Below are 6,641 nucleotides of genomic sequence, written 5' to 3'. Positions count from 1 at the left end.
GCAAGATCAAATCGAGAATTTAAACGTATTATGGGATAAAGTGTGGATAAACAACCACCTTGGCCCCTTTTTTCAAATCAATTTCCCCACATTTTTTTAAATAGTGGTCTTTATTAAATTTTTGGCCCCAAATTTATTATATCATGTTACGTCCTTCTATACAAAAAACTTCAGGCAAGTAGTTGTGTAAGGCCTTATTTAACGAGCTTACTAAATCGCCTAGTAATAGAGTATTCATGGATAACTGTGTGTGATCAAACGGAAGACGACAAGCTGTGGGCTCCTTTCTTTTTTTTCAAATCTAATCATCCCTTCATCTACTGCGATTTTGTTTTATTAGTATCTTTATATACTATTGGTTTATGGCTATACTGTTATTATTATCATTAGTATTACCGTAAACATTAATATATATATAACAAATAGTCATTATAAATATTGGTATTACTATAATGGATGATTATTCATTCTACTAAATTTATTTTCCTTTTATCAATGATATAACATAAAGATTATAATAATAACATACATAATACAAACCCAAATACACACACGGAACACACACAAACAACACATAACATACATAATACATACATACATATATATATATATATATATATATATTATATATATTATAATATATATTATATATATATATATATATATATATATATATATATATGTATATATATATATATATGTATGTATGTATGTATGTATGTATGTGTGTGTTTGTGTGTGTGTCCGTGTGTGTATTTGGGTTTGTATTTATGTATGTTATTATTATAATCTTTATGTATATCTTGATAAAAGGGAAAATAAATTTAGTAGAATGAATAATACACCATTAACCAATATTGTTAATGCTATTGTTTATAATATGTTAATGTTTCGGTAATACTAATGATAATAATAACAGTTATAGCCATAAACCAATAGTATATAAAGACTACATAATAAAACGAAAATCCAGTGAAAGGGATAATTAGATATTGAAAAAAATGAAAAGGAGGCCCCACAGCTGTCGCTTCCGTTGATCACACACAGTTTATCCCATGAATAGCTGCTAATTACTAGGCGATTTAGGAAGCTCGTTAAAAAGGCCTTTACAGAACCTACTTGCCTGAGTTTTTTTTTGTATAGAAGGAAGCGTAGGTGGCGGAGTGATTTAAAAAAAATCGGTGGTCAATATTCAAATGGAAAGACCACTATTTTACTCTTAAGTATTTTGGGGCGAGATTTGATGGGGGGGGCAAGGGGGTTTTCGATAAGAGAGGGGATGGTAGAGTGTAGCTCTAACTTTCATCTCTAATATCGTTTTTTCTCTCGATTGTTTCCGCAGTTGGATCATGGTTCATTTCTCCTGTTCTCTGGCATCATGCCCGGCGTCATCTACCTCCTCCTCAACCACTTCATCCTGAAGAAGGAGAAGCCCCTGGAACCCGGTCTCAAGGCTCTCCCCTTCATCTACGGCCTCACCCTTCTCGTCAACGTGTTCTCCGTCGTCCATGATGGCCCAAGGAGTAAGTGAAACCAGTCAATATTCTTGAGCCAAACACCTATTCTCTCTTCCGTGGGATTTTTTTGCCGAGATTTTGGAAGAATGGATTTTAAAATGTCTCTCTCTCTCTGTCCCTTGTAGTGCCCCTTCCCGATGTGATTCCCTGGTGGGGCGCCGTCATCACCTCTCTGGGCTTTGGGATTCCTCACAGCTCTTTTCGTCCAGTGTATCATCGTCCCCCGCCAAAGGAAAGCCATTGAATGTGAGTTGACGTGTGGTTTCCGAGGTTTTCATTTTATATCATTTTCTTTTCCTTTACCTTGTTTCTCATCGGGTTCCTCGTTTTCCTCCTTAGCTAAAAAGCAGGTAGTCAAGTCCCATAAGTGAATCGATCACCAATCAGTAACTGTCAGATTTTGGGGTTTCTTTGAAATATTCTCATGAAAACAGTGGAATCCAAAGTAATCTAATATGAATAGTTTATCAGGCTAGGACCCTGTTTTGAGAGACCAAATATATATATAGGGACTGACCCGTGCCTTTGCTCCCTCACACAGTGATCTGGCCAAGGCTGCCTGCAAGCAAGACCACGAAGTCAAGTTCCCCTTCGAATCGCAGGTGAGTAATGAGCACCGGCGTCTTCTTTCAGATAGTGGGAAAAAGGTCGATAAGATAAGAACAGAATTAAAGGATAGAGCTCGATTGAATTAGTTTAGTGTTTTTTAGCAGCATGGTGCTTGGCATCGTTTGAGCATGTTTCCAAAAGAAAAAGCATGGTGTTACGTGACTCAAGGGTTAACTAACAGTAAGTAACACAGCCCGGCATCATTCACGTTCACCTGGTAGGGACCAGGCAAATAAAGGAAACGACACCATGCTGGGGACCCATTTTTTGCGCGAATAGTCTCTTTTATGCAAATGATTGGTGTAAAAATACTGAATAAGAGGAAGCGATCGCGCCCACTTAAAAAATACCATTATACACATTTCAGACAGCCTAGAAAATGGCCGAACTGTTTGTACCATGAAGGTAAAATTGTTTGCGACCTGAAGTTGTGCTTGTTGCAATGTTACGTCAGATGCAATAACAATATTTACTGTTCATTAACAGTGCTTTTGTCTTCATACCCCCCCCCTCCCCCACATATAAAGCTCCCGTGTGTGCCACGACCCTCTTCCCAAAACGTTTGGCCAGGTCGTCTTTAAGCAGTGACGTCACAGAAGCCACGATGTTTCATTGGAAGATGGGACGTCAAGAGCTTACAAATTGAAATCATTGGGTAACAGTGATGTCACAGAAGCTACGGTGATTTCATTGGATGGCAATGACATCACCAAAGCTCCAGTATTCTCATTCGATGGAAGTGACGTCACAGATGCTAGGACGACTTCATGGAATGGCTTCTCCAAATCTCGATGATGCATTAAATAGCAGTGACAAAAAAAAGAAATAAGCATGATATGCAAGCTCCGTTGCAGTTTTTTGTTTACGGTGTTTTAACTCGACTGGGAACTTGGCAGACTCCTGAAAGCTTGGACACTGATAGATTCTAGCGACGAAGAAAACGGTAGGGAGGACATGACGGTTAATAAAAAATGGAACATGACAAAGACGACAACAGTGTTTTTTTTTTTAGAAAGATTTACAAAATAGTTCGTTTTTGAAAACGAAAAAGGGAGCCCAATAACTGGGGGAATATCTAGGTCGCGCCCACGGTCCTCGAGCGGAAGAGTAAGTTTTCTAAACTGGGAGAGGCCCTTTTTGACAATGGCCAAGTGAGAGTATTTCACTTAAGGTCGACGGAGCAAGGGACCTGGTGGCTAGTCAACATTATTAAAAAAGACCATCTAACTATTTTTCTTCCCCTTTCCTTTCTTTCTTTTTCTTCCCTTGTTTCTATTACCTTTTTTTATTGTTTTTCTTTCTCCTCCTCATGTTCTGGTTTTTTAACTTTTTTATTCTTACACATTTTACTTTTCTCTCTTTTTTTATTTTTTTCTTGTCTTTAGCGGCCGTTGCTTTCAGTGGGGGGTTAGCTTAGTAATGGCTGCCTAGTCGTGAGCTTTAATCTTTTTAATAATATTATCAAGATTTGTAAATGTCTTTGTCAGGGCAATCTACCATTCATCTTGTTTTTAGTGTTTGTGGGTTGGAGATATAAAGCTAAAATAGATATCCACATTCTTAATAACAAGAAAGACCCCTCCATATCTCTTTTTCCCATAACGATCCAATTATCGCGAAAAACACCCGACCTGAATTGACGTCGCACCGCCCCCCCGCAAAATAAAGCCCGCTCGCCCACACCACCTGGCCAGGAGTTGTCCGTGATTGAGAAGGGGGGTCTCCCCCACCACGTACACCTTCAACAGCAGCGCCACCGAGACCAACGGCTACATCCCGCCGAGACCAAGGGCAACCTGCTGGGCAACGGCCTCAACAACACCTGTCCTTCGTCACAGTCTCTTGGGAAGGGGGGGGGGTGCCGTGGGCCTTGTGGGGGTCATCTGGATTTTGTTTTTAAGTTTGTGTTGTCTGCATATTGATGGATTTTTTTTTGCTGTGGTTTTTGCCTTTTATTTTTAGTTAGTATATTGTTTTTAATTTCTACGGGTCTATAGCGAATTAGTGTGGTTGTAGACTGCTGATTCAGTCACTTCTTTTCAATTTCTTGCAATTTATTCGCCATATCGACTTCTGGGACTCGGACTGCCGAGCTGAACACTTCTTTCCTTCCTTCCGCAGGCATCACCCAAACAGCAGTCAGGTTCCTCTCGTCAATGCCAATCAGGTCAAGATCGTCTCCCTGGACGAACTTTATGACAAGAAGGAGGGTGAGACTGACAAGCCCGAGGTGAAGCGGGTCTTCTCGTTCCTGCAGATCCTCACGGCCACCTTCGGCTCCTTCGCCCACGGCGGGCAACGACGTCAGCAATGCCATGGGCCTCTCATCGCTCTGTGGGCCATTACACCGAGGGCTCCGTGGCCCAGGTCCCCCACTCCCATTTACATCCTCTTGTAGGCGGCGTAAGTGTCTCATTTTATTTCAAAAACATATCAGAATGAAACAAATACACATGGCTTTACTGTGTTAGGGGAAAATCTAATTGAATGTGTGATTTTTAGATTGGCATCTCTGTGGGTCTGTGGGTGTGGGGTCGCCGTGTGATCCAGACCATCGGCGAGGACCTGGGCCAAGGTGGGCGCCTCCTCCGGATTACCCATTGAGATCGGCTCTGCCTTCACCGTCTTGCTGGCTTCCAAGGTGGCCTCCCCATCTCCACCACGCACTGCAAGGTGGCTCCGTCGTCTGTGGGCTGGGCCAATCCAGCCGACAGGGTGTCGACTGGGGACTCTTCAGGTAAGAGACAGTGTGAGAAATAATTTAAAAGAAATAATAAATCGAATAGTTTTTTGCACATCAACCGATTAAAACTAATCTTGGTGTGGACAGTAGAGGACTAAAATCGTTTTCCCTCCACAGGAAAAATTGTGATCGCCTGGGTTGTGACCCCCCTACCACTAACGGCCGGTATATCTGCTCTACTCATGTGATTCTGCAGATCGCCTTCTTATAAACAACTCTCAGTTGCTGTGATACTCCCCAAGGGGGAAGGGGAGAGAGGGAGAGTAGACATCACCCCTCACGCATCACCAAAGCCCCCACCATCACCTCCACGATCTCTTGCGACTGCTTCCTCCAAAGTCATGTCGTGACATCGAACTCTGGGACGCCTTTGCACTGGACGCCAGTGACGCCAGATCACTGAAGGGATCACCCAGTGCAGGTCGCTCCCTCTTCATCATTACACAACACACCAGTATTAAATATCTTCCATTATTACACCGCGAGTCATTCACTTCGGGTACGAACTGTGAGGAGTCGCCAGTCCAGCACTGCGGCGCGGGTAATGGAGGAGAGATTAGCGTCCCTCCTTGATTGCCCTCCCAGCGACCCTGCACACGCTTCCCTGCACACCACCATCGTTACCAAAATCTCTGACTGTTGCTGCTGAGTTCTGTCTCTGAAACCTCTTCTCCACGCACGGAAGCAGTATGACCCAGAGCTTGAAGCCCGTTACACCGCTTTATGTCGATTGTAACTATAGTTATCTTTAACTTCGTGGAAATATTCAGCAATCCATTCGTGCACTTACTCCTATTCCAGTTGTTAACATGCACTGAATATTAATGTCGTTAGGTAGAGACTCGTAAACTTTCTATGTATATAGATGTCCACATACGCACTGACTGTGCAGAAGTCATGACCGAAGTGCAGCTGCTATTCCGAAGATGTCGTCGTACGGTCTTTCCAGCCCCGCTCTTGCAATGAGCGATGTACCAAGATGTCACCGAGGCACATGTTGCCAGCCCAATCAAGCAACGTAGGGAAGGTGAGAGCCAAAGGCAGAGCAGGTTTCTAGAGGTGTGGTGTAGTCGACGCCTCCGACTGAGCGATCTGGTGTGGATGAAGCCAGTACATTTGTTTTCTAAAAGTGAACCAGTCGTATTTCGCGACTGCTCCTCACACCTGGCCTTATTGCTGCGTGATCAGATACTAATTTTTGACAATCAATTATTGTTTTAATGCATCAAGTAAGATCAGTTTCTTACCTTACTTTTAGCTTATCATTGGCATTCATTTAGGTCACCAGAGGCTACGAATTCTGGAGGAACTAGCTCGACTCGACTCATCCCCACCCCCCTCATCCACATCCAGGAGGGGGTTCATCATTTCTCATCCAAATCTATTCATCCATGGATTGCAGACCCAGCAAAACATGTTCACATTTATATCATTCTTATTTACCATAAATTGCGGTTTCGGACTCTGAAAGAAGTCGCGTAGGCCGTTATATTATTATTTTCATGATAAGGACATTGAAGCACATTTATATTTTGTAGGAACAGCGTGAGTGGAAGTGTGGTGAATACGAGCATTAGGGAATGTCTAGGTTAATATTAATTTTTTTATAAAGCAAGTCAACTTCACAGGAGACAGATTTCCGGAGACTTCTTTGGAAGAAAATACTGCATAAAACATCTCTCATCTCTTTGGAAAGCATATTTGAAAAAGAGGATGGTTGAAATCTTTGCTGAGTTCATATTTTCTAAGAAACGTTTTTTTACATTACAGTA

The 6,641-nt window shown here is 42.2% G+C and overlaps 1 pseudogene; it reads left to right on the top strand.

Moving 5' to 3' along the window:
* Positions 1 to 1,342: 1,342 nt before the first annotated feature.
* LOC119569858 lies at positions 1,343 to 5,514 on the top strand (annotated as a pseudogene).
* Positions 5,515 to 6,641: the final 1,127 nt, after the last annotated feature.

This window comes from Penaeus monodon, unplaced genomic scaffold (assembly GCF_015228065.2).
Source record: "Penaeus monodon isolate SGIC_2016 unplaced genomic scaffold, NSTDA_Pmon_1 PmonScaffold_19230, whole genome shotgun sequence".
Classification (NCBI taxonomy): domain Eukaryota; kingdom Metazoa; phylum Arthropoda; class Malacostraca; order Decapoda; family Penaeidae; genus Penaeus; species Penaeus monodon.
Note: the sequence above shows the minus strand (reverse complement) of the source record. Positions and strands in the feature narration are given on the sequence as shown.